Here is a 27,225-nt window from a genome sequence, read left to right on the forward strand (position 1 = left end):
TTCAGAAGAATATAAAAATCAAAGTAGCTTCAGGGAACACAGGCGGAAAGATCTATTGTCGTTAGCGGGCCTTGAAACTTCTCTCTCGTCTTTATATTCAATTTTATCTCGCAGCCGTGTCCTCACCTTTTCCTTTGCTTGTCGCTGTGTCTTGTATTTAACGTAAAGAGTAAAGGGTAGGGGCAGAAGAAAAATGTTTATTTATTAAGGAAAGTTTCGCGTTTATCCCGGCTGGGACAAGGGTCGTCACCCGTGAAAATGAACAAAGGACGAAGAAATTTCTATTTCCGCCCGGGGGTCGTCCAACTTAAGTCCAACTTCCGTCATTGGAACTCGTCGAGGATCCTCCCCCCTCTCATCTTCTTTCCCCGCGAAATCTCCCTTTCGTTCCCCTTGATCTTTCTGGTCGTTACTCTCCATCGGTTTGCACGTCGTTCCGGATCAAGTGGTATTTTTATTTTGCGCCGATTCGAATGGCTGGCGCGAAATTGCCTCGCTTCACGTACACTTGGGAAATTAGAAAGGTTCGCATTTATTGATTTTTCTTTTTTTTTCTATCCCCTCCCCGTCTCATACACATACACAGATCGCTATATCTTCGTTTTGTGGTTTTTCATCCTCCCATTTGTGTTCCTGTTTTGCACGGGTTTCACTCTTCTCCACGACATGTCCGACCGACATCGGAGCAGAATAAAAAGCAATCGCCGGTTTAATATTGACGGTCCATCGAGCTTCAACTTCCGGCCGGACGTACTCGTTTTCCTACGTACATTTTTGCGTGGGTCGGATATGTTATGGGGTAATCGATTTCCCTTTTTCTTCTGTCTCCGGCAAAGGGAGATATTATTAACTGTTGTGTCTTTTCGGTCTCCAGTTTTTCCTCCTTTCTTTTTCCTCTGGTTTCTGTTTTCCGTTGTTCATCAAGGTGAAATTGATTTACAAAGCTGGTGAAACGAAGCAGAAACAGAGCCGACATCGAGTGGCTTGAAAAAGTTTTCATTTTCAACACTATGAGAAATTGGTTTTTAAACGGACGGTGTTTAAAATTTCAGTAGTTTAATGGGAAGTCGATAACTTGTTGATCGCTTCTTGATTCTTTTTGTCGTTCTCGATAGATCGTTTCTTTATTGTTTGTCTCATTTATTCCAGTTTTATACGGATATATACTTTTTTCCATTTATAAAAGGGAAAAATTACGCTTGATTATAAAAATTCCCACTACAAAAAACACACGGCAAGAGGAATGTCAAATTTTTTTTAATTTAATGTAAAATCGTCCTGTTGCTTTACTTTTACATTGAACGTACGTAATGAAATTCTCATTGGAGGAACAGAATAGGATTTTTTGGCACGGAATCATTTTTAAATGCGAAGTATAAGTCTCATCGCCGATTCATTATCCTTCCTTTATGTCTCTTCTGTTCTATCTATTCGTTTATAAATTCAGGATTGTGTTAATCCCGGCCGTTTTTATTTTGCTTTTAAAAAGCCTTTTAAAAAGAATTCATTTGATAAAATGAATTTCGACAGTAAATATATCTCGATTAAACTAAACTCGTAATTTACCGTTACGTTTATTCTTTAATTTCTGATATCGTACCGTTTTGTATAAAATTCCTATTTAATATAAAATTCCACACTGAAAGATATTAATTCCAAATGCATGATATTGAATTTTACAACGAAATGTATAATGAGATATACAATACTCAATAAATTAAGTTAACCCTAGTAATAATATCGTACCATTTAGAACAGCACTTGGAAATTGCTGGTGCGAAACTTGGGTATAAAGCGTATTTTGAACTGAAACGGTAGTAGCTTTAATTTTATGTTACATTAAAGAGCCCCTCCTTTATATGAGAAAATGTAGGTATATGTACTTGAGATATACAAGAGTATATATTTGCACAAAGGAACGGTCGAAAGCAGACCGTAAAGGGGAAACCAGAGAAAATTGGACATACAAGATGCATTTCTGGAAACCGTGGAACCGATTCATCGAATAACGCTTACCCTGCATTTTATTTTTCCCTTTCACTGCTATCGTATTAAATAACTTTCCGTACGAACAAACATATGCAAAATACAAAGTTGCGAAAGTTATTGTACAATAGCTCCATGCATAAAGGACACGTGAAGAAAACCTCTTACTCGCTTATTTTCAATTCCTTGCTCTCAATTAAATCTTCAACAGTGATTTTCCATCGCATAAATATTCTCTTGCTTCCTTTCTCTTTCTGTCTATTTTCTCCGTCACTTCCATTCGTTGCAAATAATCATAGAAAATAGATATTCAATATTTTACTTCACTAGCCTTTTTAATATTTCATTTCGCTTTTTTCCGCAATCTCTGCTTCCTCTATTACATTTATCCAATGGAAATTTTTCATTTCATCTATTTTTGTGGTCGAAATGCTCTTGAATTGTCCAACGTAAATTATGTCAGCCTTCTATCACATCTCCACTCTTCTCGTATCCATATAACTGGCGGAATATTTTCAGCAAGCTTCTCGGTATCTTCGAAACAGAAATAACACGACGATTCAGTCGTCGAAAGCAACTGAACCCGCGAGTCCTAAACGCGGCTCGGTAATAACTGGATATCATCGCGAAAGTCTGCGACGTCTCCATGCAAGTTGCCCGTGCAATTACGCGATATCCGATTCTAAGCGTTCCGCCATAAATTACGCGAAATAATATCGTTGGCGATAATGGTTGATAATCGAGTTACAAGCGTGCGCAGGCTACGCTATTGAATCACAGCGCCGTTATACGGAATAATGGACGTGGTTCGGGAAAATCCTGCAACTTCCACGGCCACTGAGCGTGACGTATCGAAAACTCTGACGACACCAATTGATTATTGTCCACCTATGGTGTTCGCGTTTTCGATAAACACGAGTCCGCTACTATACAATCGTAATGAAGTCCGATCGATCCAGCTTTCGCGCGAAACTGCCAGAGAAACCACCGTGTAAAGCATCGTCGACGATTGTTTATTGGTCGATCGAATAATTTTTAATAATGCGATTTTATACTAAACATCTCAAATTCAGTCTTCTTATTCATTGAGACAAGAGCGAGATGATAATATGTAACTAAAAATTGAAGATTCGCAATAGATTTAAAAAGCTTCAACAGGTATGTTCTCGACTATAGCACAATAGTTGCGTACAGCCGGTATAATATTTACGCAAGAAATTAGTCAAAAATTGGACAAATTTGCCAGTGGACAAAATACACGCTGCAGACATATCGTGGAACGTTGCATTACGTAAAAGCATTTTAAACGACAGAGATTCCGCAGAGGTTGGTCAATTTTATACCGGAACATACTCCGTTCGTCTGGCAAATTGGTTCTCAAAATATTCAACGAGTACAATCTGTTACCAGCGAGGAGCGAGTAGCCAACAAAAAGCTCGTTGAACGGTGTAATTATTCGCGGTGGTGCAGCGTGTGCCGTTCGCAGCAGGTAGTCACGCTTCTTTCCCTTTCTGTCCGCCTCTCTCGCTCCTCTGCTCTCGGTATGGAACGGTTCAGAATTTAAGTGACCGTATAACGAGCATGTGGCCCCGCACGACACACGAAGTTTCGCCATGTGTGCTGATTTAACGACTATGAGTGTCTTCTATAGTCGGAAGTCCAATCGTAACTCAGCCGATCTTACGACGTTCCGACTTTTAGCCCTCCACCCCTTTCGCCTCTTTTTCGTGCAACCTATTTTATCCCTTAAAAGGGAAAAAACCGGAAGCAGGAGCGGTGTACCTTGTCCCTGCCTCTTCCTCTCTTCCGCGATAAAATCGCTTTGAGACGGTAATAAAGGAAAATGGAGTCCTCTGAGAATAAATCGAGTTACTTTACCCCTCGAACTGATTACCTTTTCGCTTCCTTTTCTGTTCTTCGCTACCACTTTGGCCGTGTCTCTTCGCACGATCATTGACTTTCACCTGTCTTCTCTGGATCAAACACTTTTAGCAGATCATTGAAAGGAAGACCGAGAATATAAAGTTTGCCCCTAGTCCTATCGCGATAAAACAATTATCCGAATCGCTCGAACAACCGTTTCTTTCATAATGCTTTTATAACTCACCGGTCGACTGTATCTCGTTAAATGACGAAACAATGAAGTTTTATCGTAAAAGTATAGAGAAATACAGGCACGTGATCGATCTGGACAACATCTACCGCAATGGATATCGCAAGATATTAAAATTTGACGTTAAATTATCTTCCCTCGAAACGTCAACAGAAATTTCTACGCTAAATCTGCGCTTTATGCTCCGACGGTACTCAACTCGCTTTATGTCGAGTCAGTTACCCGTCGATAAAAGAAGAGACAGAGCCAACGCATACCGATAGCATCGACTAATAAAAGATCCCTGGATCCTCGAAACATCGCCAACGCTACCTTTCGCGAGGCTTGAAAGGAGCATCACGCTGCTTCGTATCAAGAATCGAGAGACAGTTGGTTTCCCCTCGCGGAACAGATTTCCCTTATCTACGTTGGCTCGTGTCGGAGCGACGCAAATGAGACGAAACCATGAAAGATAAAACTAACAGGAGAGGAGGAAGGATTCTTTCCTCTTCCTGGCGGAATCGCGCGCCATGCCAAGAAAGCAGACTGTCGGCCGACTCGCGACGGTTGACGTGACGAAGATAGAGCAACGACTTCCGGCCCGACGTAGAAAAGTCTCAGGCAGACGTGAGCCGCTGTTAGCGCTCGCTGCGAGCACTATCTAGCATCTTCCACTTTGTGCTCGCGCCGGTAAAGAGCGGGCTTCCTCATAAAGGAAATGCTCTCCTCCACTCTCTTCCGTTTTCCCGCCCCCTCCCCTTTTCCCTACTTTGTTCAGCAGCCTCTTTCTCTTTCTCTACTCGCAGCAAACCACTTCGACGACGCCAAGCGAGAATTGTCGTTCCACGGACACGGAAATGCGTGCGAATGAGCGTACGTTTCCTTCTATGGTTTCCATCCCTCGGCTGTCTTCCCTTCTTTTTTCTACACGGGGAAGCAGTGATATCAAGCGTGCCTCGCCCGGTGGATTTCCAAGTCGAGGAGTATTGTTCGCCGCTGTCATTTCAAATATGACGTTCCAAAAATGGGGAAACCAAGAGGATTTGTTTTTGGCTTGAAGAGGTTAATTTATGGGAATATAGAGTGGAATATTTTTGATCAGTTAGGTCGAGATGGATGATATTTTCCTCGAGGTTAGTTTTACGACAAGGGAAATTTTCTTTTGAAGATTGTTCCAGCCAAGAATCCGTGGTAAATTGGAGAATTGAGCGCACGAGCAAAAGATCTTCTTAATTCCACTACTTACGCATAAGTACACGATTTACATCCAAACGGTTCACCTGCACAGGTTCGTTCAGCTTTATAAAAAATGAAATTTAGTTGGAAGAATAAAAAGGTGGGATTTTTTCTCGACTCGATGGCGAAAGAAGAAACGCCTGAAACACTGGCACGGTAAGAGAAACGATTGTAACGTTAAAACGAAACCACGTAGTTTGCTCACGTCGCGGCTGTCGGACCTCGTTCATCGTAGCCGTAGTGATGGCGCAATAAGTGGATAAGAACATTAGCGTAACATCCAGAGTAGATCTGCAGGAAGCTTAATGGCCAGTTTAAGAAAAAGCTTTTAAAGGAGAGGCAGAAACGTTACCGCTCATAAAATTTTTAAGCGATTTGTTCCTGTTCTATGCCCCGCCACCGCGCAGTTTTATGTCGTGGCCTGCAAGCTCCATTCCGCCTCCGCATTTCCGCTTACATCATGCGAATTCTAATGGGCCATCGGGCCACCCACTCCTTTTCACTCCTTTTTTCTAACTCTCCCTCTTTAACGTTTCCACTCGTGTTTTCCTTTTCGTCTTTTTTACCCTTTGCCTTTTTTCCACGCACGAATTAATATACTTCGCGGATCATAAAATACCGCGAGAATTACGATCGTCGGACGTTCTAGCTTTGGCGCGTCGTAAAACGAATTAATTCCGCGTAATTTGGAAACCGGGATAATTAAGAATATAACAGAGGGCTGGTTCGACTCGTTCCAACTACTCAGTGATTATGATTTTTAATGGCATTCGTTGTGTGGGGAAATAAACTTTGATTTTCTGTCCAGACATAAAACGAAGAGAATTCGTTTTACTGTTTAACCGTCAGCATATTTCCCGCGAAGCTTTTTACACGTGGAACACTCGCGTTTCTGTGATTTGGATCGGTTTATGTCCAACTCTTCCGCCCGGCAATATTCCGCATATAGCGAATTTTCATCGTCCAGATTCTAGACAGATTTTTAGAATCTGTTCGTCTCGTTGGCAGAGAATTCTACTAAAAGAATTCCACGTTCCGGATAAGTCCCTGAGATCGATACTACAAGGGAACAGGAAATAGAAAAACATCAAAATCTTAGCATCTATTTAATAATCAATTCGCGCGAGAGCTCGGCGCATGGTAATCTTTCCATCGTTCATGTCTGATACCTACAAAGACTGAATATAAGCCCGAAAGCTATCAAAAGGATCGGACGAAGGAAAATAGAAGCAAAGTGTGGCCGATAGATGCATTATACGCTCGTATTTACTATTCAGTTCTTCCAAACTTTCTCCATTCAAAACGCCATTCATCGCCATTTGTACCCAAGCAAATAGCCATTGAATGCGAATCTTAGTGCCTCTAACAAATCCAACAATGGGATCCAAACTATTTCCTGTACCGACCTATTACCAGAACGAGTGGAGGACGGTTTGTCCAGAATGTCGCGAAAATTTCCTTCGAGAATGCTGCAGTTATTGAGATAGTTGTCGCTCGAGACGTAGGACGAACGCAGTGTTTTAGGACGAACGAAAGTGTTTTTCGTTAAAATTCAATCCATAGTCAGCCGTGTGTCGGTATATACAGCGTAGTTTCGAAACTAGTTCCTCGAGGCGCTATAGTTATGTAGCTGGAGAACCATTACTATTTCCAGGTTGTTTCGGTAATTTCAGTCGAGTAGCTACTTACCTGACGGCGAAGTTGAGCGTGGAGTGCCCGGCGTTTCAGTGATAAATTCCACGCGGCCTGAGTAGGAGTGAGAACTCAGCTGGTTTTAATTAACGCGATCAGTCTGAGTGCGTGATCTCGCAGTTCGAACGTTCGGTCGCTATTCTGAACTCGTTATGTCGATAATTCCCGTTCGACTGCATCGACGCTCACCTGGCGACGAGCCGATTACATTTATTAGCTGCTACGCGTTCCTCAGACCGCGTTCCTCGCAAACCGATGAGCTACTTATGGCTTGATCACGTGGAAATTATCAGTCGCCGCTGCTGCTACAGTGGTATTGAAAATTGATGCTCGGTTCGTGTAATCTCGATATCCAAAGACATCACCGTCTGTTCAATTTTCTGTCGAAACGAATATTGAAATATAGTAGAATTGCAGGTAGGCGGAGAAAATGATGATCGGGGATAATTACAAATTTCGTAATATATCGAACATAATAGATATTGCATCGTATATTGGAATATATTCGTTTTCGCATACATAAATTCGGAGAGTTTTGCGTTCAGAACTTTCCCGAAACTCGACACGAGAACGATCGGCGCGTAGCGAATTGATAGGTTTCTGAAACCTTATATTTTAAATGTATATTGCTGAAATAATTATAAAACCAGATCGAATTATTTATTGAACAAAATCAGTCTATGGCTTCTTTTGCTAGAATCGTCTTTGCGTTACGTGTTTATACAAAACGAAATCTACCTTTTCATCGTGAAAAACAGTTACGAAACAACTACAACTTAATGAATACAACTTACAACGGTATTACACTTCTATTGTTGCACAATTTCCGCCTGCATGTGAGTCTAATTCCGCTGTTTGATCCATGACAGGTAACATATGACAGGTCGCTCGTTTTTGAAAGCATCGCGCACGCGAGCCTCGTGTATTAGACCGCCTTTCACGTAACCGCGACTCTCGACTCAAAGGATAAATGTCGGTCGGATACAAGCGGCGTTCATTAGCACTTATGAGGACATTAGACGGCAGCCAGTTTAAAGTCGAGTCTCGTCGTCCATTAGCAGCCCCATCTTTTGCATGTTACGAACGTGTACTAAGCCTCCGGCAGTGTCCTCCATGTACGGCAGCTTTAACGCGGAAAATGTGTCGCGTCTGCTGTAACGCGATTTGCCTAATTAGCCAATGTTTCATATCTTTACACCACGTACTGCACTCTTCAGTTCCTGGTTAGTTCCCCCGAGGATGACTTTATTTTTCGCGCCGCGTATGGATGTCTGACTAAAGCGAGCCTATACTACTGAAGCTGCGACGAAACGCGACCAAGAGGAATCGTTTGAATATCAGCTTTCGAAGAACAATCGCGTAGCTACGTACGATAATCTGACTGAGAATGAATTTTTATAATTAAAAAAAATAACATTCGCGAGACAGAAATAAAAGTTATATTCGCTTTGGGTAAATTGGAAATTTGAAAACTGCATCGAAGTCTGATATCGCAGCGGAGGTTTCCGATTATAACGGTAATTTTATATTAATTATTATACGATATTACAGGAATTATTACAGGAATTTGTTATGAGTTATCATTAAGCGAGGCAGCTCGATTAAATTGTTTTCCAGCTGTTGATTGCAAAGCAACGAGAATCTTTTTCGTCAACGGAAACATGATAAACTGGTATCCGTATTAATTGAGGCGTGTTTCAATTAAATAGCAATGAAACCGCGTGTGTTCGCCAATTATTTACAGAGGGCACGGATGCACCAACGAAGTAACAACAACATTTCCCTAAATATTGAATTTGACGGTTAAAAACAGTTGCAGTGAAAATTTATATTTCATGGAGAAACATGTAGCGATGGCGGTTTCGTCTCTACCACGCACAACCAGCATGTTCTCTGTATTCATTATTCGAGTGAAATTTTGATGTAAACCAGCGAGTAAAAGTGCGCTGCGCGAATACTGAATATTACGAGAATGGAAACACCGTTTGAAGTTTCCACGTCGGGAAATAAATGGATGAATTTTGTTACACGCGAAGAACGGCATAGTTACTCGTCTAGAAAGGCTTTTCCAGAGGATTTGCACTCAAATATTCAGTAGCTCTGCCCAACCGAACTTTTCCACCACTATCGTTGCTCATAGTTAGAATTAATTACGTTATAGTTAACGTGAAGTTTCATTAATTAGTCCTGTGCCTATTCATCTCCCGACAATGTATCATAAATTCGACAAAACGAGGAATAATTCGTTAAATCTCGACGTTATGGCACATTAACAAGAAACATTTTAATTGTATAGGTACCGTTCACACGATAATTCCAGTAGCTTTTGCGCATTAATTCCTCTTTATTACCTTATTTCTATTTAACGAGAAACTTTAGCTAAAATACACAGCATTGTAATATCGTGATAATACGAGTATGTACAATTTTAATAATTACGCATAAAAAATCGTATCATAATCTAGCTAATTAAGTAGCTTAATCAGTCTTCCATTATCTACGGTTAAAATTCTTCGGATCTAACGAGTTTCGCTGGCAAGAAAACCAGCCTTTCGCAATAAACTCATTATCAACCCTCAAACTACACAACTGCCTTTTTCTTTCCCCTAATCAATCTTCACACAACTACCAGTAGAAAAAATAAAAACGAACAGTGTCAGCCAAGTTCTCTCCAGGTGAAAACTAAGCGCAAATGTAAGCACGCTACTTTCTCGGCAGAACTCGTCACGACCTATAAAACGACTGTTGAAAAATGTCCAACGCGTCACGAACCGCCAGTTACATGCATTATATTGTTTGCTCACTCTCTAAGTATTTTAAGAGGTTCCCTAATTTGAATATTTCGTGTATCTTTGCATGTTACTTTGTATATATTTGCATGTATAGTAGGTCAGGAAATTACTCGACCACTTATCACTGGATGCGTTATATAAAACAACTTGAAATTTCATTAGCATCGTAATGAGACACGACTGTTGTGATTATGCGCGAGCAACCGTAAGTTTGCAGCGGCTTGATCATCAGATCGGCGAATAATTCGCTAAAAGAGCCATTATTTTGCATGCTAAAGCACGAGATTCGATCTCGACGATCAAGAGCAACGCCTTTGTTACAGCCGAACGTTGGTTTAATTAGGCGAAAGTGGCGGGCAAACGTTTGCCCGGGTTTTCATTGACAATGGGACTCCGTTGTTTGAGAATATTGAAATGCGCGGTGGCGATGAACCAGTGGAATGCGCGTAATACGCCGGATGTTTGCTTTCCCCTGTTATTATGGAACCTGCAAGGCTGGAACATGATCGTCGCAGAACGAATGTTCAATGGATGAGGCAAGCAATGGATGGAAATGAAGATCATTTTTCCGCTGTTAAATAATTTCATTTGTGAAAAAGAAAAAATCATGCGTCTCGGTCAATTTTTAAAATTGTTACATTTTTTTCCTAACTATAGAATATACGGTCGGTTTTTCGATAAATTAATTATCCTATAGGATTTGAGTATTTTCGTCATTTTCTTTGCACGGTATTACCCGTCTTGGTAAGAATATCCTCTGTTCATCCAGGAAGGGTTCTTAATTGCGGATAAAGGTGTCGCGATAAATCGCCCACCTGTATCTATCAAAAACCTGGGAGGACGCGTTTTGATAAAAGCTCGTACCGACAAGCCATTATAGTGTTCTCCATAAACTGTGGCGTGGATGCACTTGAGTTAAGCGTTAAGCGTCATTAGTGCCATTATCTCACTTTATGGAAGCGAAATCGACGATGTGGGACGATTTGCTTCGCTGGATTATCCGAACGGTCACGTGGAATCGATCAATAAATATAGGGATCTTTTCAAGAAGCTTGTGCGAGCTTCTGATTTAAGCTTCAAGCTTCAAGAAATCTTGTACGATTCCTAGATTTAGAAAGTTAATAAACATTGTTAACAAATATTAAATCAACATCACAACGATTGACAGCCAAACTGAACATTGTCACGTTCCTAAATCAAGTCTCGTAAATATAGTTTCAATAACAATTTTAATATTCCCACAATTGATTTATTCCCTAAAATGATTTTCAATTTCCAATCAAAGCGTTATCTTCGAGCTGAATTAACTTGGAATGGATTTATACTTAAATGGGCGGGTATATACGATCAAAAAATATCGAAATTCGCGCGAGTGAAGGAATTGGTCGTCGTGGAATTGAAAAATGGACGGAACGTGTTACAGAGCAGTAAACACGAGAATGAAAGTCGGCTTCCTTTTTCACCTTGTCTCTCGACGTCGAACGTACTCACCACGGCTGACCATCGTGCTTTTTTGCGCTTCCCCGAGCTTTCCGGGGATCCTTTCTAACGTGAAAAATGAAGCTAAGTGCGATGTCGAGTAACAGGACCGTTGGGAAAATGTTTAGGTTCCTGCTGGCCTATCATTTTCGTGGATCGAAGGTGTTTCTTGTCTCTCGGTTCCGCTCGATAGAAATTGTAATCCAAAGACTACTCTTACGTTGGTAAAAATCAACGTTAATTTTATTAAGAGTGGTTTTATGGAATCCAATAATGCAATGTTTAAAATAACCTCCGATACTATGACGAACAATATTTCGAGAATGTTAAAGGGGATAAAAGAATCTACTAATTAAATCTAGTATCAAATATAAAGACAATTTTAGTAATATGAGATTTATCGAATGGGCAATGTGAGATTGGCGAAATGGCAGATTGTCTGTAAAATTAAAGCTTTATCGATTTACCTCGTTGCTTTAATTAAAATTTATTGTGTTAAATTATCAGGATAGTTGCGAACGGATTGACGCCAATAGAAGTCGAATTTCACATCGAAATTTAGCCGCTAAACAAACTCGATGGATTAATTATCCTGCATCCGTCGATTTTCCCTCTTTCTATTTCACGCTCCTCGTTTCTTCCAGTTCTCCTTTTTCGCCTGTGCCCCGAAGAAAATTTTCCGCTCGCGTTAATTCGGTTTCTCGGCTGGTGAATGTATCGGTTTTAACGACGCGGCAGAAGAGAAGATTTTCATAAATTAAAAACTCATTTACGTTAACCTTCCGGCGTATATAATCCCGGAAAATGGGTAATACGGTCGCGGCATATAAAACCGCTCGATCGTTGCCGCATTAGCATTTTTATGGCCGACTTAATACGTGGATTTTGTAGTCCTTCCGATTATGATCCTTCGAAACTAATTTGAACGTGACGGCTAGCTTTATGGAATGCCGCCAGTTACGAACCGCCATTAAATACTCAACTTAAGTACGTGTTTTTACAGACCGTCCGCGCTGTTTTCATGAATTAAGTGCTTTGAGAAAAAAATATTGTTCTTTGCGCAGCTATCGCCCAATATACGCACAGTGCACTGGAAATCGTAGCGGTGTAAGTCAACTTTCAGAAGCATCGTCCGCCTTCGATTTCAGAAATAATCAAGTTATAACTTCATTCGTGATTTGAGGAAACTATAACGAGTCTTTATAACAACAAACCAAGAACGCTGTTTTAATGAAAAATACTCACACCACATTGTTCATTGGTTCCTGCTTTCTCAAGTCTACCTTTCCTTCGTGCTTTTATATATCTATCGATATTGTTTTCAAATATTTGTAGAATTCCAATAATTGATTCGTCACTCGATGCAATTTGAATCGACTCTAATCTCTCAAGCACACGATCCCTCCGCTCGTTGCTAATCCACGGGACACAGTCACTCGCTGTAAACATTCACACGAAATTTCCACTGCCACAAATATATGGAACGCAGTGATGTATTCGGTGCATTGGTGCGGCAAGTTCTGGCACGATGACGCGAACGTGGCCCTTTACTCGCATACGTACGCGTTACCAGCTAGGTACACAGACTGTAATTAATCCAAGGTGTTAAATCAAGACCCGTGAATGCCTCCATCTCGTCTGCAGCCGTGACGCCTTCTCTAGCCGAGTGGCTCGCCCCTCGAGACCACCTGCCACGTCTTACAAGCTCGAGTGGAAGCCCGAATTCCACTTTGCGCCCTTCTGCTCTATGCCAAGGCCTCGCCCATCGGTTTTCCAACAAATTTAAATCTGACCAAAGACACTTGCGACGGTTCTTTTTACCCAAATGAAAAACCGAGCTGAGAGGATGGATAGCCAGAACGTGAATTTCGTATGCACAATGAGATTTGGAAGACTGCAAGGTGGATGAATGGTAGGCGAAAGGCGGATGAAAGTTTGCGATCTGCGCGTGTTCCGTAAAATCCAGGAATTTTGCAAAAAAGTCGAGCTTGTTTTGATGGAAAAATGGATAATTCGAACGTCAATGTTATATGAACAGCGAAATACGTCTGTTTTGGACGATTGCGTGGAAAGTGAACGGTAGCTGAGAGAAAATTTGACAGCAAGTCCGCTTAGAACGTTGTGTTACCTTTTAAAAATCTATTTACCAAAAATCGATCCAGAATCAAAATCTAAAAATCAATTTAAATTTAAAGGAAAGCAGTATTAGATGTAAGATAAAATATGCAAATACGTCGATATACTATCAATGAGGTAAAATAACTTGATATTTTATGAACGATCAAGATTAGTAATATTTTATGAATATTTCGACAATATTCGAGTCGGATACTTATCGATTTATGGTATGGTGTTGCGAATAATTATAGATTCAAGCACAGTTTCTGCATTATTTCTTCGATGTCCATGTTGAGTGAAATTATTTTTGTAAAGGGTAAATTGAACGCTATAAGATATCAGGAGAATTACGTGGCGAGTTATTGCCTTTCGTAACTGAAATCGAAAACAAAAAGACAATTCTTCAACAAGACAATGGCTCCTATTCATTCGGCCGCAGCTATAAAAAAATGGTTTCAGGATTTCGCTATAGGATTATTATCCGATCGGGAACCTAAATGTGAAATTTTAACAAGAGTTTACGACGGAGAGAAACCACCAATAAGAGAATATCGTTGAAACTTGAAAAAAAAAATAAAAACCGTATGAACGGATATTCAAAACGAAATTTGAAATAAATAACGTATCTAAGAGATTAATAGAAGCAATGAAAAGTAAAGAGAAACCCACTAAATATCGAGCGAAAACGTAACAAAATTAACATTAGGTTTCTATTTTTTCAAAAACATAATTTTGACAGAAAGTTAAATTTGTTCCAGACTTCGGAAGAAGAAAACTTTGTTCGTTGTATCTTTCGTTTTGTTTTCTATCATAATATGTAATTATACGAAAGACGTCGTCAATTTTTCTTTTAATATTATAGAAAATAAAAAAAGTGGGATCGAATTTACAAATATTCACGGCGCTGTAACTTTCGAGCGATGCTGAAATTGGATATTATAATCGTAATTTGATGCGATTTGAATTGATAATGTCCGCAAGTAAGATTTCATCGAAATATCTATCTAAACTCATCGGTGTTAAACGTTATTTAATAATATCGTAGGTAAGAGAATGAGAGAGAATCATTGAACGAGTTAAAATGGAAAGAAAGAAAGACTAAATTGATAAGAAAGTCACTATAAAATTTTAATAAGACACGTTTTAAATATCTTCTAAGCAATAACCGATAATAAAGATTTGGATCAACATCCACCTGACATAAACGGGAAACTGTTGGCGATATTTAAAAATCTGCGCGTGTATACACTATAATTCTATATTTATAGTGCTGTGCATGCAATATTTGTGCTGCTGTCCAGGTCGTTATGAAATTTAATCAGACTCGTATAACATCTGACCTATTTTATGAAATGTCGCGCATCCTCTTGGACGTATGTACGCTGCAATACGTTATAAAAGATTGCTTATAAAAATATACAGCTTTCAGTTTTAGTTGAAATTGCCTCATGTGCTTTAATGTCCTATTTGCTTTTCGACAAGGCGAAAACTTTGCGCAGAATTTATATCCTGATGCAGACAATTTTAATCTTCACTTTAAATAAAATAAATGTAATATAGGAAATGAAAAAATCTACTTATATTAATCTGTCTGTTTCGTGTATACATGAATCTGAATCCTCATTTAATAATTTCATTTAATATCTTGCCATATCATTTATATAACTTTAACTCTGGCCATCGGGCTTTTCTATTTTCGTTCAATCGATCTGTTCATACGCTGCGAGAGGTCGGCTATCATTTACATCGCGCAAGATGCTCCACGTAAATGAGAGACGATGATCGTCCCGGCGAGCACCGTAAAAGGAAATATATGGTGGAAATAACATTCGTCCGGAGCGACTTTATCAGCCGTGCCATCTCATTTCCAAAGTAATTCCGTTGTCGTAGCCATAACTCGTGTCGTCCGGCATCGAGGCCGCCCAAGCTGAGCGTATGTATGTGTCTGCGCGTCAAGTGGAAGCAGACAGGTTCCTGAAGCCGGACGGTACTTTGTCACACTTGCACCATCCGCATTCGGATAAGATACGGTTCTCATATGGGCCGGCATGTTCTCCAGACAGGCCGATCGTACTTTTTGCACACGCTGCACCCGCCAACCATGAGAAACTTTTGCCGTGAATGAGCGAAAAATTTCAACGATAAGAAACCGACATGATAACTGGCAAACGAGAATTTCAAGGCTACTCTTTCCTCTTTTTTACCCTTTTTTCCTCCCTCTGTTTTATTCTGTTTGAAACGCAGGAGATATATATCGGTTAATATTAAATGATTATTGTATAATTACTAAATATTGAATTTGCATTCGTATATCAAAAGGTTCTCGAACGGTCGAGATTCATGAAATTGATACATATTTTCATGGCGAGATGTATATGAGTATTGAAACGAATCGATTCGCGAACGTTTCGTCGAGTTAAAATGAAAAAAACAAAAGTAAAGTGAAATTTTGCAGGTGTCGATTATTGTGAGCTGTTTCGTAAATGATCATCGACTTTTATTGCCTTGCGTTTGAGGGTCGAGAGAGAATCGAATCTCGTGATAAGGCAAAAGATACCACTCTGTAAAAAGCCACTGTGTAATATGTAAAGAAGGAAATTGTGAAACAATTCCGAAAAAAATTGTGCTCGAATTAATGTTTGTCAGCTACCTGCGACATTATAAATTATTTAAATACATTAATTTATGTAGACGTTATAAATAAATATAATTTAATTTTATAATTTAAATTTATATAATATAATTTATAATTTACAATATTAAATAAATATAAAGACATAATATAAATTAATTAATTATAAATTGTCGCGCAATGTTTAAGGCGATTATTGGAAATTCAACGTTTTGGAAAACTGTACTTGCTCACAATGGCCAACTCAATTGATAATATCGATCGTTTATTGAATATTTATTGCAAATTGGTCGCGCAGTGTTCAAACGCTTATTGTAAAGTCATTCATCATCGTTGCGTTTCGATTAATAGTGTAAACTTTTCTGTTTCAGGTACGTATCCATTGTATCACTCGACAAACAGGTAATAAACTCCTCGACGAATATATCGCATTCGATATTCGACCAAAAAGTAAGTATTTTTTAATATGTGATATGAATTTTTAAACGATGATATGAATTAATTATTATATTTTTTTTATATTCTCCGAGTTAAAAACTGAGTTCGCGATTAAAGAAATATTGCTTCTGCTCATTTCGTGTACTCCGATTTAAATCTCTAAGATTAATTATTATGGGAAACGAATATTAAGATATTGACAGATTTCTAAGCATAGGAGTTCAGGACTGTTAAGATAATGTTACAGCGTGAGCAGTTTAACATTGCGGCATAAATACCTACCAGCCGTCAATATTGTATCGATTGGGAGCTCAATTTAATCGAAGCAGTTTCGTGACCACTGCATAGTAAATGTTAAACCACTATTAATAATTGTTGCATCGTTACGTGCGATCCAATATTGCGTTATTTATGATCGCACAGATAAATCGCTCCATATATGATATAATGGAACAAATTAGACTTTTAAATGAAATAATACATTATCTCTAGCTGTGTGTGTGTGTGTGTGCGTGCGTGCGTGCGTGTGCGTGCGTGCGTGCGTGTGCGTGTGCGTGTGTGTGTGTGTGTATGTGTGTGCGCGCGCATCTCTAATTAACAGTTAATTTACGCGAGTATCGAATTGACAATTTTTAATTTACAGTTTATAATAATTTTTCTCGATCGGATTTTAAAATGGACGTAAAGGTACATTTCCGGGCAATGTCGAAATTTATGTATTCACTCGACGTATTCGTGTTTTATTAATATTGCCATTTTTTCTTCCTTTTTTTTTGGTATTAATATTCTTTTTTCAATTCTTCTTTTAACAATTTATCGTATAAAATGTAATATCTAGTACAAATACAGAACCCTTGACGTTTAAAGTCCTGCTATGAAGGATTGATAAAAATTGATATATCGACCGATATAAAGTAGCCGACGTAAAGTATTCAAACAATCGTAGAAATCTTTCGTAATAATATAGCAGCAGCATGCAAATGTCGGAAGTCGATGAAATCGCGTAATGGCGTCATTTTTTTCCGATAGCCGACCAAAACAGATTGGCAATATCGTCGTCTCGCAGGCACAAGGTTTTATCGATCGCCAACAATAAATACCGGTCGATGGGTATTGCCAGCTTGCACGTTCTCCATTAATTTACGACACCATGGTATTAGGTCATTATTGAATTCTATCGGAAGACGCAGAAGAGCGAAACGGCGTCAGCTGAGAAGTCGTTGTTCCACTTTGCTTGGGAAATTACGGGAGCTTCCTGTACACGAATTAAATACTCGAAAAATTACTGATTTTTCGTTTAAATTTGAAGTATCACTATAACATTAAAAATAATCGAGTTTTATCGTATTTATTCTATCTACGTTAAACAATTTATAACATTACATTCTGAACGTAAAAAACGAAATACTTTTGGTATAAACAATTTCATTTAATATTGATCGAACGATGATTGCCTTTTTCATTAATATCTCTTTTTACGAATCTTTTATTTAAGCGTCGAGCACGTCGCTGATTTCTAAAATAATTGGATTTTATTATATTCAGTTCAGTTGTATATCAACGAATTTGTTATTTTATTTTTGCGAACGAAACAATTTAGGATCTTAATAAGGATTTGAGATACGATTGACTTTTTCCATATTTATCGTCGCTCCGAATGTCTCATTTAATCGATAAACGTGACATTAACTTTTCAAATAATCGGATTCTATATGCTCCATGTTATAAGATTTCTAATTTTTCCAAATTTCCGCTGTTAAATATGATGAATTCTTCTTCATTAATTTTATATCTTTAGAAACTCTGCGAACTATATTATATTAGGTTAATAATACTGTTTGATAAATACTGACAGTAATTGGCTTTTCAGTTGATATTACGTCGCAAGTTCTTGGATTTCTGTTATTTTAAACGGTACTTTATCGAAAAGGGAAACGATATCTTTCCGCCTCCAAGAAGTTCTCTTCCAAAGCTAACACGTAACAACATACGTAGTCGTAACCTGAAACTCGTAGTCCTGTTTGGAAGCTGTAGAGAATTGAATTAAATTCTCAGGTAAATTATTTGTCTTCCCGTAACAAGAAACTGCAATGAATTCGGTTTACTTAGGGAATGAACTCGAGCAACCCTGTTCGCAGAACGCGTGGAATAGCATATAGGAGACACGTGTCTACCAAGAAACCTGTAGTTTTTTGCACGAAGCTTTCGTGCTATTTGTTCGCCGATTCGCAAGACGTAAACTATATTCGAAACGAATACTATAATACATAGTCGCATTCTTGTAGCAAACGAATGAATGTGCAAATTGAAACTTTTCACACTAGAGTTGCGCTGCTCTAAAACTTTTACTTTCCAAACAGTGACAAATATTGAATTACTATAATAATCTAGAACACATGATTTGTTCAATAGTCGTAACTTTTTATCCGAAGAATTGTTTGCGAATTAATAGAACTTATCTTCTGACGGTGCAGTGCTATTACAGCCAAAGAAAAACGAATGAAGTAAATTATCATTGAAAGCATTCTTATTGTGTAGAGCACATCAGAGAGCCAACTGTGTCGTTTATTTCCACTTAAAACGTTATTTCACCCCCTTATCCATTCGTTCGAGAAATCCTCGAGCAAGTTTCGTCATCTTACGAAGGGAAAATAGCCAATATGAAACTAACGGAGATACATCGTCGAACAGGGGATGGGAGGACGTTAAGCGACCATGTTCGCGTAATTCCACTGTGAAAAAGGCCGTTTTATAACGTTGTGGAAAAAAGAGACAGAGATAGGATAAAAAAAGAAAGATAGAAACCGAGCAAATACAAAACAGATAGAACCGTGACGGAGCTTACGTCCCGATGCAGGGGATCGCGTAGCAGCTGCGCTCTTAAAGCGAGTCGACTTAATTTAGCAAAATAAAACAACAGGGGAATCGCAGCGGGAACGGTTTAATTCACCGAATAAAACGAAGCCAAACTGAAAGTTACTATGGCGACGGTCGGTCGTGGACGAATGAACGAACGAACAAAGACAAAGTAGAGAGATGGGCAACGAGAAGAAAAAAGAAACGATAATAAAAGAAAGGAGGAGGGAGGGGAAGAAGGTCAGGAAAGGTGGAAGAAACAGCGAAGACGAAAGCTGAGGGTAGAAGGGGGTTGTTGGATAACGATTCGACCACTCGAATCTTAGTCGAGGCGAGGAGACATTTCTCGTTGAAAACAAAATACCAAGAGGATTGGCGAAGGGGGAGCAGAAGGGGGTAAAGAAATAGGTGGAGGAGGAGATAGGCTGTGCACTGGGAAAGGGTGGCAGAGAGGTTGTAGGTGGTGGCAGAAAGAGAACGGGAAAGACGACAGGCGAAGGAAGAAGCGGGATGAGTGGAAACGTCGGTGCCTCGATGGAATTTACTGCTCGCGTCGGAAGTATTCTAAGAGGGTTGCTTCCACGCTGCTGGATAACAGAAAGTGGAAGCCAGCGCCTAGATGGTTTATTTGAATGCCTACTTCAGAAGGCTGCTGTGCCGACACCGACTTTTTACGGCGCGACCCTCTCGTGTGTTCTGGAAATCGTTTCGCGTCGCCTGTGCATACATATTGCGCTTGAAATCGGTTTGTGGCCCTCACCCCCGGCCACTAACCCCTTTTACCCATGACCGGGTATCGGCCAAACACTATTTCTATCGTTGTTCCGCTGTTCGGAAGATTTCATAGTGAATGTCATTGTGGCTCGTATCGTCTTTGGTTACCGGCCTTCGCACACAATTTTACGCTTCCTTTCGGGTACTTGGAAAAATCGAGATTTCGTGATCTGAATGCAGAAAAATTATCCGCGAAATAGTGTATTTATTGGGGGCGATACTTTTTGCTGTATCCAATTCAGATTTCCTGCTATAATACAGGATGGAACCTGAATGAAATGAATGAATTTTTTATTTATCTTCCGATAGAATGCTTCCAGACCAATACAATGGACTATAGCTGAAGGTCGTTGATCGTTGTTCTAAATCAATTGCAATGGAAAATAAGTTTCTCGAGGATTGAATACTTTCGTGTCTTGTCGTCGTTAGTCTCATCTTGTATACCAGTAAATTTATTCGATTTTCATGTCCGATCCATTAAACAAATGTCTGGATAAAATTCCTGAAGGAAACGCCATAGAAAGGACATTGAGCTTGTTATCAAAAATCAACAATCTGGCGATCGAAATTGCCAAAGAAATTAGGACAGAACTGGGATACTTAAAAGGATGAACTTCGAAAAATTCGTCGAGTCACGCTAAACACCGAGGTTGTGGATAGCCCTGGTGTCTTATCAGAAATTCCAGACCCGACTTGGTGACTGCGCGGTTCAGTCCAAGGGGGATAAAATCGAACCGGACCGGGCGTAACGAGGATCTCGGGGGCCGCAAAACGGGAGTGATCTAGACAAACGACCGTGCGGTCAGGGAGTGACAGCTTCGAGCTATCTGCCATGACAGAGAACTTGCCGGTCCACGCGCGTTCCTACGGGACTTCTCTTGCTTCCGGTACGCGATGGATCCTACACGTTATTATCCTTGCGTTCCAGAACGCGTCCTCCCGAAATTTCTCTCGTGAACCTCGTGCTAGCCGTTTGATTATCCTCTGGGAAGGATACAGAAGGGAATGTGTAATAGAGATAACATTTTCTTCGGTGTAGATAATACGTACGTGGATAGTGTTTCTCCAGCGATTTTTAGCCAACCTTTTGAACTCATCTTGCGTTTGAACGTTCGCGATCTCAGTGGAATTGTTACGGTAAAATTTTTCATTTTGGAAAATTTGGATTTACGTTTTTGAATTTCGAGTGTGAGATGTTCGATCAAAGAATCTGAACACGTTTTTCAAAACGCGCAGAATGAATTATCTAACCCATTGCGTTGCGTAAACAATAATTTGTCATAACGTTACAAAGAAATAATGATTGTTGTTGCTAATGAAGTTGCAAGTTTACAGAAATTCCGCAAGCATTATTAATTGGCATATGATATAACTTAGTTATGCAGTGGAGCGTAACGTATAATGAATTACACTGTTAGTACGAATTAATTCACTCGCGACAATTAAACGAGTAGAGGGCAAAACTGTAAATCGGTTCAGTAATTTGCGTAATATTATTTCTGCCTATAATACAAACTTTGTTTATTAGGAATTCTTTGAGCCGTTGTTCCTGCCAATTCTACACTCCATCAATTTACCACCAAATTACAAAATTACAATGTATCGTATTGAAAAAATCAATCCTAGGATTTCAAAAAGTTGATCAAATTTCATTTTTCCTTTTTTCTTTCATCGATCGTCGATATTATTTCCTGGAACAAGTTCGCCCGACTACGATTGATGAATTTTGGACTCCTGGAAGTTTTGGTCGCCACAATAAGAGGCAGATGGATATTTCCCATTCTTTAGAGGGGTGGACGAGGGATTGACGATTGGTATCGAAGCGTGCGTATGTAAATTCATAGATAACAAAAAAAAGAGAGAAAGAAAAAGAACGACGACGGGGTAGCAAGAGGGTGAGGAGGAAAAAACGGAACGCGGTGGTGGATCAACGGTATTTATATTCATGTGACTGCTCGCGACAGTATCCTAGAAAAAAGAGGGCTGGTTCGTTACAGCATTACCTCGTTCCGATCAATTTCCAAAGTCAATTGAAGCGTAGCCGGGAGATCACCCTTGGGAAAGCGAAATTTAAAGGGGACCAAGTCACACCGCGTTTCGAAACATCCGATAAGAGATCCATAGTCCCGATAGGATCGTACATTTTAATTTCATCGTGTGTTTTTTTCCCTAAATAATATATGTACGGGTGTTTCTCTGGGCTTTTTATTTGATGGAAATTCATGTTTGTATATCGGTTATAGTATTTGGGGAAGGAACCTTGGAACATTTTGCTGGCACTTGGAAGACAAGTTGTAAGAACTTGTCTCCCCGTTGATACGTAACATTTACACTGAAAATTTTTAGCCAAGGATTTTACTATCTTATATATCAATAATGTATATCGGTATCTTGTATATTATTTATTTATCGACAAGAAAATACCATCAGAAAAATAGAATTATACACGTAGCAAATATAAAATAATCTATGTATGCAACAGAGATGCTTGATTGCATGTTTGTATAAATTTGAATTAGTAACTTGATTTGTTATATTCATATGCTGCACTGGATAAACAATTAATAATATTCGCACGTTACAGTTGAATTTGTCATTAGCAATTGAATTTGATATAATGGAGCTATTATTATGCGATTCTGTCGCTTTATTACATCCACGGCAGGTTATTTTCATCTAATAGACCCACCGATGATTTACTACTTGCTTCTTCACGATTACCTTTTTAAATCACGATAATAACAAGATTCTTAATCTCAAACGTTCGTAATATGGAAATTCGCGATACACGCACCTACAAAAATCGATGCATAAAAGGTCTCATGTTTTGTCGGCGAAAGAACGGCCTGTGAAAGTGGATCGAATGAAATTAGACGACAAGAGAGACAGAGAAAGAGATAGAAGGAGAGAGAGAGAGAGAGAAAGATGGGAAAACAGGCAGCATAGAGGAGAAGTTGTGAGCGGAAAGGTGGTGTCAGTCGATGAAAGGCTCAAAGGGAACCGTCGATAGTGGAAGCACGAAATTAGGGTAGGCGTGGTCGTTCTCGAGTATCCTTCATCTTTCCGCAAGAAGGACTTTGATCTGGCCTGAAACATCGTCCGTTTTCAACGGAACGAATTGCATCCGCGATTGCATCGCACTTAAGGCGCTCCTTTGCGTCGTTTAAAAGTCCTTTGCCCGGCGTTTCTTTCGTTCCTATTCGAATCGAGCGAAAGAAAGAGAAAGAAGCCCAGGAATATTCGGAGAGAACACCTTTCCATCGTGTCTCGGTTATTTATTTTTCGCTAATTACATTTCGATCGTAACGAAAACGGTCGATCGACCAGGGACTCGATGAAAAGTTTCCTATCGTCGGCGCAACTTTGACCAGGCTTCGATAAATAAATTAACTATTAGCGATATTACGATGCCCTGTAATTAATTGAACTGTTACGTAGTCTTGGTGAGTCTTTCTTTTTCTTGGTCTGGCCATTATTCACGGATCGTTGTTTCCTCGACCAACTTTTAACTGGTTTGCCTTTCAGACACAGGCGAATCTTTGTTGCGGTTATTTTGTTACAATTGTTCGTCGATCATACTTCAGAGGTAATTTAGTTATTAAAAGGGAATTAAGAGAACAAATAGGCTTGCCGAGTTCTTTTACTGGTCAAATAAATGACAATCATTTGAAATGTAATAACGTTGTTACAACGAAGAAGAGGAGGATATTAACATGTCGTTAATCAAACTGGAGCAGATTATTTAGAAAAACGAAGATTCGAGGAACGTGGGAACTTTTAAATCGCCCCATAACGAACGAAGAATCAGCGTACACGATTACCGATCGAATAATTATTTTCACGCATTATTACTACGGCTATTATCACGAATTATATTCAATTCGATGCGAATGAATTATACAAATCCCGTGTTCATCGCCCATTCCCCGATTTCTATAATATTTGCCGCGGACAATGAAAATGCTATGAATATCGTGTTCCTCTAAATTTCGAATCGCCAATAACTATTCGTGGAAGTTAATTGTTTCATGGTCATAATGTCCCCTTAATATCTGAGGATAACGAGCGTAACGGAGAGTGAAACGAGATCATTATTATTTTCAAATAAACTGGAAACCTATCTTTGTACGTCGCTTGTGCGCAGAGAGAGGGTTGCAGGAATTGAATAGGAAGAATAATAATACATTTAACGAGAAGACGTCTTGTCGGTCGAGAGTATTGCTTATTCAAAAGCTTTCGTCCGTATGCTGGAACCGATGTTTCATTCTTCTTCTGTCGCGAATTTTTCTTCGAACGAACGAAACGCGCGACATTGACGTTCCATCATCTCCGGCGTCGGATGGAAGAGGGAAAAGGTTGTCGAAGATGTTCCGGGTTTCTTGCGAGAACGGCCTCTCCCCGCGACGTCGTTTCTTATCGATCGAGCATTCTGTTCGTTTCAGCGATGCGGATGCAAGAGACCGTGAGTAATTCACCGAATAAAGGCTTCGTATCTGTTATAGATGTTTACTCTTGCTGTTATTGCAGACGGAATCGAGATTATGTCGAATAACATCGAGTCTTCGTTCCACTCTTTGCGCATATAATTACTTAACGTATTCTATCCCTAGGGCTTTATCCTCGAAGAAGATTGGATCACAGTTTGCTAACTTTGTCGTTTCCAAATGTTTTCGATTATCATTTTTTAGTAAGAAAAATAAGCATCGACTTTGCACATTCGATTCCTTTGGAAACGATGCTCTTTTAACGAAATTCTCATTCCAGAATTATCACATTCGAATGATAATGACAAGCAACAATAGGATTTTATTTACAATGAATAATAGCATTATAATAGCATATTGCAGTGAAATAATTATCGGAACGTGAAGGTGTAATTTTGCAAAAGGCTTTATGATCATATTATAATATCGATTTTATGATATCAAGTATCAGATAGATAAATCACAGGAGGCTTTGTTTCTACAAAAATTGGTCGATTTCAAAGAAATCGAGTTCCTATTAAATTCGACTCCGCCCCGTTCTTTGACAGATTTCCGCTCGATCCATCATCAGAACGTGTGTGTGGCTCGCTGAAATAAACCCGTGCCGATTGTAAAGCGACTCCTGCGAGCACGAGGTAATAAACTCGTCACGTAAATCAGCGATTACCTGCGCCGATTATTCACCTGTCCGATAGAAACGCTTTGTTGTAGCGGCGGATTGTTCCACCAACGATCTGAAACCTTTACCGGCAGCTAGTAATTTCTTGGATCGATGAATCAATCTTGCAGGAAAGTAAAAAGATCATTTGATAGGAAATAATCCACAGTCGCCTTTATCTTTCCTTCGATACTATCGAATATCACAAGCAAGAAAAGTGATATTATACGGAAGTGGAAAAATTCCTTGACGTCTAAGATCTTTCCGACGCGAGAGTCGGAAATCGAGAGTTAGTCGCGGTGGTTTTACGAGAATTAGAAAAATTCGTATGACAAAGATGTAGCGGACATAAATATTTGCTTTTATAGGATTATTTGCTTTCACGTAAAAAGCTCGAGGAGATTTTTGAAAAAATTCAATTTCCCATGGTGACGTAAAATACAGAGTACCGCTTGTTCTACTTAGTTTTCACATACATACATACGAAATCCAGAATAGCGGAAGGGATCGACTTATTGAGCGAGAGGTACGCAGTCTCATCAGGGAGGAAAGTGCAAGAGCGTGTTCCGCTTGCGGCCCTAACACCGAAGAAAAAGAATTTCATCGCGGAGAGATAATCCCGAGCCATTGAATTTTTTCCACGAAAACACTCTCCTCCAAAGCGCCGTTCGCCTCATCGGTTTTTCGCTGCAAATCCCACAGTCGAAAATAGAAACAGAAAGAAAATAGTTTCTGATAGTTGTAAACGCAGAAATCAAATTGATCGATTTCATTTATCTACAGAGTTCTCGATTTTCGTAGTCAGAATACACGATCGATTTTAATAATGGCTCCATTCTTTAGAAATCAAACGATTAACTTCGACGCAGTTGATCAGTTTTACTTCTAAATAGTTCGAATACTTCAACTAATTCTTCGTCATCAAAACCGACCATCGTCTTATTCGGAAACGTGCGAGCCAGAAAATTTCCATCCTTAAAATTTCGCTGCGAGAAGCTGCCTGAAAAATGTTTCGAACGTAGTGATTTACCGTAAATTGACGAAAACTGTGGTAGAACTATCTCGGAATGAACTAGAGGACGAGATAGCGCGGGGAAGGAGACAGGATACAAATTTGCCGTAGAAGCTTGGTAAGCGATAACGAGGGGTTGTCCTCCGGTCGGTTCCTTTTTCATTTTCATATTAACCGCGTGCATCTAACACGGAGGAGCCGGGCTCGGTCTTTTTCCTCGAGGAAGCTCGTGCAAGGCTGTCCGACTAATTCGAGCAGGAGGAACCCAGCCAAATCCCGGTTAAAGTGTCTTTGAGATATTATCCCGGCTCTAGCTGAGAAGAAGAAGCTAGCCGAGCTGGCTCTGGACGAACGATCCAGCGCTAGCCGGCTGATGTACCAATTTCGGGGTAAATATTTCTTTCTTCCAATTTCGCTGGCTCTCGAACCGTTGGAACGCTGGCCACGCTCCCTGCCAACTTTGTATTCATTACGCAATCTCGTCAACCTTAACCTAAACAAATTACGTCGCGTCTTAGACCAAGCGACGTCGATTTCTCGGCTGCGAATTTCGAACGTCTCTACATTTCCTCTTCTTTCTCCCGCGTTTTTCTTTTTATATTAATTATCCCGATTTTGATGAGAAAAAGATGGAAATTAGCGAGAAATATCTATAGGCGAATTTTTATTTTATTGAAATCTTATTAAAAGAATTTTATTAAAGAGATGAAAAATATCGCAAATTTTGAATGTCCCTAAGTCGCAGTGCAATAGTAGCAGTAGGTTGTGGTCTTTGAAATTTGATCGTTCGAGTATCGAATAAGAAGAATTACATCGTCGAGGCCAAGACGACTTCAATAACGCCCACTTGAATGCGGTAGCAAGAGAATTTCTTTAAGCACTTAAGAAAGCGCAGAAGTGAAGTGCATGAAGAACACCGTTATCTTTCCACGTAGTTTACCATTCTGTTTTCCAATGTCTCCGTTTCCACGTAAAT

General features: G+C 39.5%; 1 protein-coding gene and 1 long non-coding RNA gene across 4 annotated transcripts in view; both read left to right on the plus strand.

Moving 5' to 3' along the window:
* The window catches only part of Fas3 (fasciclin 3), a 343,542-nt gene that overhangs the window by 230,682 nt on the left and 85,635 nt on the right, over positions 1–27,225 (plus strand). The gene's annotated exons all lie outside the window — the stretch shown is intronic.
* Positions 1–27,225, plus strand: part of LOC143303293 (uncharacterized) — an 86,008-nt gene that overhangs the window by 36,987 nt on the left and 21,796 nt on the right. The window contains exon 2 of the long non-coding RNA XR_013059443.1: positions 16,399–16,477. This is a non-coding gene — a long non-coding RNA (uncharacterized LOC143303293). The remainder of the gene's footprint in view (positions 1–16,398; positions 16,478–27,225) is intronic.

The sequence above is a fragment of the Bombus vancouverensis genome, chromosome 10 (genome assembly GCF_051014615.1).
Source record: "Bombus vancouverensis nearcticus chromosome 10, iyBomVanc1_principal, whole genome shotgun sequence".
In the NCBI taxonomy this organism is placed as follows: Eukaryota; Metazoa; Arthropoda; class Insecta; order Hymenoptera; family Apidae; genus Bombus; species Bombus vancouverensis.